Genomic DNA, 10589 nt, shown 5'->3' on the forward strand with positions numbered 1-10589 from the left:
CGTGTCCTTGATCAGGAACAGAGAGGAAGCTGTGCTAGTCTATACACTATCAAAACTAAAAGCACTCAAGTAGCACTTTAAAGACTAGCAAAATAGTTTATTAGGTGAGCTTTCATGGGACAGACCCACTTCTTCAGACCAGAGCCAGACCAGAACAGACTCAATATTTAAGGCACAGAGAACCAAAAACAGCACTTTAACATGTGGTTTCAACCAGGATGGGAATTTTCTGAGTCACTACAGGGGCTCATTTGCATACTTGGCTTAATCTAATTCTTGGCCTTCCCCCCCACCACCCTCCACTCTCTGATTTGCTCACCTTGATCATTTTTTTCTGATTTGCCCTCCTTGATTACTGGTTTTGGAAGTGTACTGTCCACTAGGATAAATGCGCATCATGACATATCTGCTCAATCAGACAAAGGCAGAACTGCCTTTGGATAATTGACCAAATACCAATGGAATGACCATGGCGTTAATCTCCATACCAAGGTAGCAGTTTGTCAGGCAATTGTCCTGAATATCCTACAGTATGGCTTGGAGTCATGGACAATATATCAGAACCATGTTTTGAAACTTGATCGGTTCCTTATGTGCTGTCTGAAGAAGATCGCCCACATGAACTGGTGGGACAAAACTCCTAACACTGAGGTTTTTAAGCTGTATGGTATCATGGGAATAGAAGCAGTGCTTATGAACAGAGTATTTTGCTGGATTGGTCGCATTATGAGGATGGATGACATATGGATAACAAAGATGGTCTTCCATGGCCAGCTTGCTCATCAAAAGCACTCTAACAGTGATCAGTATAAGTGCTGTAAAGACATCTTAAAGGCCAAAGTGAAGTCATGCCTTCAGTGATCTGGAAACTTGTCTGAGCAGCAAACCATTATATACATTTTTCCTACAACTCTTGAAGCTGGCATTTTTTAATGTGAACTCTTTAATTGGCTCTGCCAGTCTAGGATGGTTTAGTCACTCACCAATGGCATCACAGAAGATGAGATCCATTGACTGACGGTTCAGTCCAATAATAATAATAAAATTAATTGCACACCCACAGGTCAGGGCATTAAAGCATGTGACTCCTTTGAAACCAATGTGTAAATGTTATGTAAAGTCAGCTAATAGGAATACACAAGGGGAATCATTATTTGACATGTGTAGTGTTGACTTGGCTTTTAAGGCTATTTAGATAAAAGTATTAATTTGGATAAAGGCTCAGCAATCTGACCTAAGAATTTGAGATTTGACCTCCACCCCGGACACCACAATCACTGAGAGCTAAATGATCTCTTTGGCATGAGGTAGTTCTCAGGATTTTCAGTGATCACATATACCATATTTTGGCAACACAATTTTTATGGCAATGGGATTAAATATATGAGATAATATTTGCATGCAGTCTGGATTATTTTAGTTGATTCCATATGTAACACTGACAGACTTGCTATGCTGGCACGAGGGACAGAGCCTTCAATCAATCATAGGGTCTAAAGCCCAGTGCTCTACCACATAAGCTAAAGGCCAGCTGGCTCTCAGACTTAGCTGGAGAGCAGAGACTTTACTCACCCTAGTATGAGGTCTAAGTTCCTCTGGGTACTTTACGCTTCCCTGGGCTAAGGAAACATATCCTGAGCTTCGCAGATCTTCCAGCAGTTCTTCACAGCCAATGCACCCATTGTGACACTGGCAGATCTGGGTTGCAGGCACCAGGACTAGAACCTGTAATTATAAGGTCTAAAAAACCAGTGCTCGACTACATGAGCTAAAGGTCTGCTCATGCTCAGCTTAGGCTGAAGGTCAGGGACTTCACTCACCTTAGTATGAGGTCCAAGTTCTTCTGGGTACTACGCATAGATGCAGCTTTCATACCCGATTATATTTATGGTTTGCATTATGCTCTATGTTTAATAAAAGACCAGACTCATTCTCCCTCCAGAAAACAGAGGAGTTGAGAACCACTTCTGCTCTGCAGATGGTGAGAAGAGGAGGTAGCAGATGGAATATTAAATGTTAAAGGGAATGAGACTAGTAGAAAAGATAATGGAATTTTAGAGCATCTCTGGGAAAAAGCTGGGAGAGCTCCCCTTTCCACCACTTGCCAGGACATTTTATAGGCCTTCTTACATCACATTGGCCTGGCTTCCCCAACACCATATTGGGCATCTTTACCCTAGCATTTTTAGGGGTGCACATATTTGGTAACATTTAACTAAGGCACCTTTCTGAATATGCAGGAGGTGGGATGTTATGATCTCAAGAGCAAATTCCAAGAATGATCCCCACCCAAGAAGAAACACCAGGTGGCCTTTGTCTATTCTTTTGGGTCAACAGGATGACCATTGTATCCAGCAAATGATGATGTTTTGGCACCTGATTATGCTCCACAAGATAACTGCCTTTTGTGTCAGCATGTGGGTAGAAAAGTAAGGCTGGAACATCAGATATAGGACATTAAAGGATACGTATATACCTATTTGGATATATGCTTATAATCAATTCTGTCTAAGACTGACACCTACCAACACTGGAAAAACCATGCGAAAGCAGCCTATCACAGGGTATTAATTCTGTAGGCCCTTTGCATTACTGCTAAATAGGACAAGGGGGGAGGAGGGGAAACAGAATAGAACAGAACAAACTGGGGCAAATATTAAAAATAGGCTAACTGTCCTTTGGCCTAGGCTAAGCTGGGAATAAAACGTATCCTTGATCAGTAACAGAGAGGAACCGTTCTAGTTTATACACTATCAAAACAAAAAGCAGTCAAGTAGCACTTTAAGGACTAGCAAAATAGTTTATTAGGTGCGCTTTCGTGGGACAGACCACCTCCTTCAGACCATAGCCAGACCAGAACAGACTTAATATTTAAGGCACAGAGAACCAAAACCAGTGATCAAGGAGGGCAAATCAGAAAAAAATGATCAAGGTGAGCAAATCAGAGAGTGTAGGGGTGGTGGGGGGGAAGGCCAAGAATTAGATTAAGCCAAGTATGCAAATGAGCCCCTGTAGTGACTCAGAAAATTCCCATCCTGGTTGAAACCACATGTTAAAGTGCCAAATTTGAATATAAAAGACAATTATCTGTTTCTTTTTCAAGAGTAGTATGAAAATTTTTCTTCAGTAACATGCCAAGTCTTAAGTCATTAACAGAATGGCCAACTCCATTAAATGTAGACTAACCGATTTCTGGATCTGGAGTGTTTTTATGTCTGTTTTGTGCCCATTAACTCTTTGTCTAAGGGAGTTTGAAGTCTGTCCAATGTACAAAGCATCTGGGCATTGTTGGCACATGATGGCATATATCAAAACAAAAAGCAGTCAAATAGCACTTTAAAGACTAGCAAAATAATTTATTAGGGGAGCTTTCGTGGGACAGACCCACTTCTTCAGTGGGTCAGTCCCACAAAAGCTCACCTAATAAACTGTTTTGCTAGTCTTTAAAGTGCTACTTGACTTCTTTTTGTTTTGATAGTGTATAGACTAGCACAGCTCCCTCTCTGTTACTATTCTGATGGCATATATGATGTTAGTTGAGGAACATGAGAATGTGCCCATGATTCTGTGAATAATCTGGATAGGTCCAGTGATGGTATGTCCAGAATAGATATGTGGAAAAAGCTGGCAGCGGGCTTTGTTGCAAGGAAAGGTTCCAGGACAGGAATTCCTGCGGTATGGACTGTGGCTGTTGGTGAGAATCCTCATAACGTTGGGAGTTGTCTGTAGGAGAGAACAGGCCTGTCACCTAGGGAGCTCTGGAGCATGCTGAGTAGGCTGGGAGGATAGATATAGATATTGCTTAGCCCAAAATGCAACAGAACCCAGATTACAGTGTCCAAGTCAGGGAGTTCTCTATGTACCTGGTTCCTGCCTCCCTAAGAGTTGAAAAGAAATTCAAAAAGGCTTCCCAAGACATGTCAGAGAAACAGCTCTGCCTAAAGACACCTCAGGGAAACAACTTTTGTGTCACTGACTCCTCCTAATTCATGGGGTCTCAGACAAAGACAGAATCAGGATACCTAAGTAATGCAATGGAGATTAATTTGCTCTGGGCATGTGCTCAGGAAAACAAATTGCAAGGAAATATTTAGGCTGAAAATTAGGTCTGAAATTTTGCCTTTCTTTAAGAAGTGTTTATTAGATAGCTGTGAAGTCACAGTTCCAAAGTCAAGAAAGTGGCCATACAGAAAAAATAGTAAAATGGACAAATCGAAATAGGAAGCTATGAAAATTGATACAGGACATTAAAGACATCAGAGTAAACTCCATACTCAGTGGAGTAAGACTCATAAAAAAGAATCTGTTTCATATACTCAAATGAATGCCTCTAAAGAGTTTTAGTTGTCACTAGAGAAAGAAATGAAACATGTTAATGTTCGGAAAAATCATAGATGTCCTCAAGCTGTGGACTTCTTCTCCATTGGGAAAGGAGCAACCTGGTTTATTCACATCAGATGAGGACAAAAAACTTTTCAGGACATCAGCTATCCACATAGTAGGCATCCTTCAGTCTGCATAGACTATGGATCGCTGCATTTAAAGTTTCAATTGAGGACTTCATTTACAGCGTCTATTGTGACTATAAAGACCCACACGAGAGTGACAGTCCTTGCTGCATCTCTTGCAGTTGTAGTGTGTGTCTGGCAGCTCCTTAGTGTGCTTTCTTTGTGCTCGCTTCTCCTCTGCTAGCTGTCTGATCTTCAACTCGCCCTTCTGAAGGCCCTTGTGTAACCCCTGCCTCCATCTGCTGCGGTCGTCTGCTAGTTCTTCCCAGTTGTCCAGCTCAATGTCTACCTCTCTGAGGTCTCTCTTGCAGACATCTTTGAAACACAACTGGGGGCATCCGGGAGGTCTTTTGCCAGAGGCTAGCTCACCATACAGGATGTCTTTTGGAATCCTTCCATCATTCATCCTGTGGACGTGGCCAAGCCAGCAGAGTCGGCGCTGCCTGAGGAGGGTGTGCATGGCTGGGATTCCAGCTTGCTCGAGGACGGCAGTGTTGGTCACTCTGTCCTTCCATGATATTCCAAGGATGAACCTGAGGCAGCGCAAGTGGAAGACGTTCAGCCTCTTTTCCTGGCGGGCATACAGGGTCCAAGTCTCGCTGCCATAAAGGAGGGTGTTGAGGATGCAGGCTCTGTAGACTTGCATTTTGGTGTGAGTGTACAGCTTGTTGTTATTCCACACTCTCTTGCTGAGTCTGGACAGAGTTGTGGCAGCTTTTCTGATCCTCCTATTTAGCTCAGTGTCCAACAACAGGGTGTCAGTGATGGTGGACCCGAGGTAAACGAACTCGTGGACAACCTCTAACGGATAGTTGTCAATGCTGATTGATGGGGATTCAGCAACATCCTGACCGAGTACATTTGTCTTCTTTAGGCTGATGGTAAGCCCAAAGTCCTTGCACGCTTTGGAGAACAGATCCAGCAGTTTTTGAAGCTGGTCTTCTGTGTGAGACACTACAGCAGCATCGTCTGCGAACAGCATGTCTCTGATGAGGACTTCTCACACCTTAGTCTTAGCTTTCAGCCTTGCAAGATTAAAGAGTTTCCCATCAGATCTTGTGTGCAGCAAGATGCCCTCTGTTGAAGATCCAAAGGCATGCTTCAGGAGGAGTGCGAAGAAGATCCCAAACAATGTCAGAGCAAGCACGCATCCTTGTTTGAAGCCACTCCTGATTCTGAAAGCATCCAATAATGCACCATCATATTGGATGGTTCCTCTCATGTTTTCGTGGAATGACTGGATCATCTTGAGTAACCGTGGAGGACAGCCTATCTTGTGGAGCAGTTTGACCAGACCATACCTGCTGACCAAGTCAAAAGCCTTGGTCAGGTCGATGAAGGCTATGTAGAGTGGCTTTCTCTGCTCCCTGCACTTGTCCTGCAGCTGCCTTAGAGAGAAGACCATGTCAATGGTAGACCTCTCTGCGCGGAATCCGCACTGCGATTCGGGGTAAACCCTCTCAGCAATCTTCTGGAGTCTGCCAAGGATGGCGCGAGCGAACAGTTTACCAGTGACGCTTAGGAGGGAGATTCCATTATCTTCATTCCATTAGATTCATTAGCTATCCAAAGAGGACGTTAATCAGCTTTTAACATACTACCTTAGTGTTTCGAACACAAGAACTGTGAACAGGCCAATCTACCACACCTCTCAGTCAGAACTAGAATTATAAAATGAGGCAGCCTCAGAACCAAAACCAACATACAAAAAAGGCAAACACAGGACAGTAATGTGTTAAACGTACTGTGTTAAAATAAAGGGAGAGCTTTTCAAAAACATTTTGGTAATGTTTGTAAGAAATGGAAAAATTGTTATAGGATTAGTCGAAAAGAAAAATCTAGGACTATAATTAATGCCAATCAAAAAACAAATGGTTTGAGGAAAACTGGTCTTGTCAAACAAACATAATTTCATCCTCTAATGAGAGTAAAGGTTTGGTTGGTCAAGAGAACTGCACAGATGCAATATATTTTATTTTTTCTAGGGCATTTGATTAAGCAGGGGGAAACGCATATTAAAAAAAAGTGAACACTGTTCTTTAGTTTTAGGTCTGATGCAATTCAATATTTTCATCAGTGATCTAGAAGCAAACAGAAAATCAACACAGGTAAAATCTGCATACGATCCAAAGACTGGCCAAATGGTTACAATGAGAAGACCCAGGCAGACATATCAATAAGGATGAAGTACATACAAACACAATATTGTAAGATACTCACATGAAAACTCAGACAAGGGCATTACATTTTGGAACCCAGAGCCCCTGCAAAGGATGCAGGGATCACTGTGAACTTCCAGCTCATCTTGAGCTCCCAGTGCCATTCTGTGGCGCAAAGGGCTGATGTGAGCCTTGGATACATAAACCAGGGAGTGGTGATTTGGAGCAGGGGAAGGATTTTGCCCTTGCACATGGCATAGATGAAAATGACTATGTTCAGTCCCAGGGGGCCTGTAGCCAGACAAAGTCTCTCCCTTACAAGCCAGCTTGCTCGCTGCCCCCCCCCACTGAGGAGCACACAGGGCACGGAAACGGCTGCTGACAGCACAGTCTTTGATGCCCTCATTGAGGCCCAGATGTGCTAGCTTATCGTGACCCTGAGAAGCAGAAAGTACAGATAGAAGGCTAACAGGCCAAACTGTCAACAAGGCGGGGGGGACCCTCAGGAAATCACCCCAGCTGGCATTGATGAATTTGATGACCACACAGCCATCCCAGAAGAGGAAGTCCCCGCCCACACAAAAAGAATGTCCTGTATTCCTAAATTGCTTATCTCCTGTCTTACAAGTGCAAATTAAGTAGGAATTGCCCTTGTAACAAACTGGCGTCACAAAGACAGACCAGTATAATCTGGCACCTTAGATAAAAAAGAGAATACGTAACCCAAAAAGGGGTATAAAAGATGGGTCCAGCACAACTCTAACTTTGAGTGCATTCCACCAACTACCTGCTGGTCGGGTCAGGTGATTGCCTCCCGAGGTCCACAACTGGGGACACCCAACCTCGTATTCGTCTTTCCGCGGAATTGAGTGACCGATCCGTCTTGGCTACGCTGGTATCGAGAGACGCAGAGAGGGTAAGATATACCCATGCTAGGTCTCTTTTCTTTTTGTGCACAGCTAAAGAATTAGAGCTCTGTAACTAGATGTCGTTGTATCAAAATATCATTGTGTTAGATGGTAACAGATATCTTTGTATTGGATTGTAACGTAACTTGTTAACACCTGTACTTTGCTAGCATATAAGTAGACAATAGCCTTTTGTAACCACATGCTTATAACTGTAGCTTAATAAACTTGTAACCAGTTAAGATCTAAGCCTGACTGCTGTTAACCCTTTTGTCACTGCAACACAGCCGGCACAACAAAAAGAACTTTAACCGTTTGGTTACCACAGCCTGGCTATAGGTGAGAGTGCTAGGAGCTCCCTGCTCTAACAGTAAACAACTGGGTTGTTTAGGACCCAGGGGAGTATCTCACCACACATTACCCGGCCACCGGCTAGCAGGGCCACATTTCAAAAAGGATGTTGAAAAATTGGAACTGATGCAGAAAGTGTCCTTAAAAATGATTCAAGACCACAGAACGTGTCAGATGGTGAGATACTGAAAGTGTTTCTCCTATTTCTAAAAGATGATCAAGCAAAACTTTCATGGGAAGGACAAAGTGCATAATAATAGTCTCTGTAATGTAGTTGGAGAAGATAGAACAAAGGTCAATATCTGGAAGGTCAAGCTCAACTAATTTTAGCTGGCAGTTAAAGCCAAATTTTTACTACTAACGGTAATTAACCATTGCAGGGAACTGGTGGATTCTGCAGCTTACTGAGAGTGCAAATCCAAAGTGGGTGCTTTTCTTGCAGATCTGCTTGAAAATGAAAGTGGAATTGCTATCAATGCTACATACTTTGGCATCAGTGGTTCTCCAGCCAGTGTAGGTAATCCACCCCTCTGAGAAACTGTCACCTGGTCAATGGCAGAATTCTGCCATTTCACCTCAGGCTGTCTAGACTGGTGTTAGGATGATGTATATAAATCTTTCAGTGGGGTGAATTTATTTCCTTTTTCAAAACAGAAAAAAATCAAATGTGGTTTTAGGTTGCATTAAGAAAGGTGGTGGCAATATTCCTCCCTCTGGTTAGGTTTCAGCTGGTCTCCTATGTCCATTTTTGCTCACTGATATACAGAAACATTGTAGAAAAACTGGCAGGGATGCAGACGTGACAGCCAGAATGACCCATAAGTCAGAACAGAAACCATCCTTGCTGCAGTTTAAGCCCATTGCTCCTTGTCCCATCCTCAGAGGCCAAGGAGAACAGTTTTCCTCCCTCCTCCTTGTAACCCTCTTTGGCCTCTAGTTTAGCAGAAACACAGCAAAGAATGTGTATTGTTAGCACAGAAAGCATGTCCACCTTGGGGGGAGGGAAAACCCAGAGTCTTGCAATCCTCCGTAATCAGTATACCCTACAAACTGAACACCTGAGTGGCCATCCATAAGAGATTCAGGTGCTGCCCCGCTGATTAGCAGAGCAGCCACAGACACCCACAACTGGCAGCATGTGTTTCTCATTGTGGTGCAAAACACACAACCCTTGTTGCACAAAATAAAATTTATTCCACTCAGGATACAGAAAACTGGCGGGAGCCCTGGTCCTCACCCTCCTCTAAGTTTGACCCCTTCCAGCTGCCTGGCTTCTGCAATGCCTGTACTCCTCCTCTGATTCTTGTCTAGCTTCCAGGCAATTTCACTTGGTCCTCAACTTTCAAAGGAGCTGGCCATTGCCTATGTGCAGGCTCACCTGTTTGTTTGTTTGCTTCTTTTTTGATTTCTTGGTGTCAGCAAGAGCGAGAGAAAAGAAAAAGAGGGACATTTTGACCTGTGATTCTGGGGCTAACTCATCACCTGTGGCAAGCAACCTGGGAAGTTTAATAGCTGTGGGGAGCAGAAAGGACCACCCACTTACTTTGTGTCCGGGTATGCCCATATTGCAATGGGTTGCTGGTCAGGCGAAGGTCTCGGCAGAAGAAGGGCAGCTGTGAGTTCTGAGACCAAAGTGTCTTCCCTGAGAAACCCCCTCAGGCAGCTGTGTCTCACGCCTCTCTCACTCCAGCATCTGCAGCAGCATCCTCCTTAAAGAGCCAACACAGGGGTGGGCACTGGTAATAATACAGCTCTGTGCAATTCCAGGAGACTTCATTCAGCCTCCAGTAGAGAAGCAGCTTCTGGATGCAATGTGGCTAGAGACAAGCCTATTGTGTATCTATGCTAATTATCCAGCTTTATGTGTAAACAGCAATTATGGGACCCTCCCAAAGGGAGATGAGAACTCTTGGGCTCTGGGCTGAGTCAGGAAGAACCTCTGTGTTTGTGTATATTCAAAAGTTATAGTGGATTAAGAAGGGAACAATGAGTAATGCCTTGATCTCCCTACGGCCTGGTACCCTGTATGTGCTCAGGATGGCTGGTAGACAGGTGACAGAAAGTTCTGGAGGCAGATAACAGAACACTTTATGCACAACAAGAGGATCTCACGGAGCAGTCAGAGATCAGCAATTCACATCTGTAGCGATCATCATACTGTTCAGGAGCTTCAAAACACCTAGCAAAGGAAAGCCCCATGACCTTATCCCCATTATACAGATATGCAAACAGAGGCACAGGAAGATGTGACGTGAGCCCAGGTTATACAGCCAAGGACAGCCACAATCCAGGAGTCCTGACTTGCCTGCTGTAACCATGGGCTCTCCTCAGTAACTGAGCTCACGAGAAGAAGAAAAGGATTTAGAGTTTACCCAGGGTTGTTAGAATCACAGACTCATGGGGTTGGACTGAGGGGACACGTGGGGCTGCGTAAGGGAGCTCATGTCCCCCTCGCCCTGTCACTCACCATGAGTGCTGAGATGCTTCTGAATGACCATGGAGGAAATCGTACCCTTCTACCACAGCAGTGTGGCCTGAATGAGCTACATTTAGGACCCACCGCTCTGGGGGGTGGGCATCCCCTGCACCCAGCAGAAGCAGGGAAGTGCTTCCATGGGAAGAGATGCGCCAGGGCGGGGAAAGGGTGGGGCCTGAGCAGAGCA

This window comes from Carettochelys insculpta, chromosome 1 (genome assembly GCF_033958435.1).
Source record: "Carettochelys insculpta isolate YL-2023 chromosome 1, ASM3395843v1, whole genome shotgun sequence".
Taxonomy (NCBI): Eukaryota; Metazoa; Chordata; order Testudines; family Carettochelyidae; genus Carettochelys; species Carettochelys insculpta.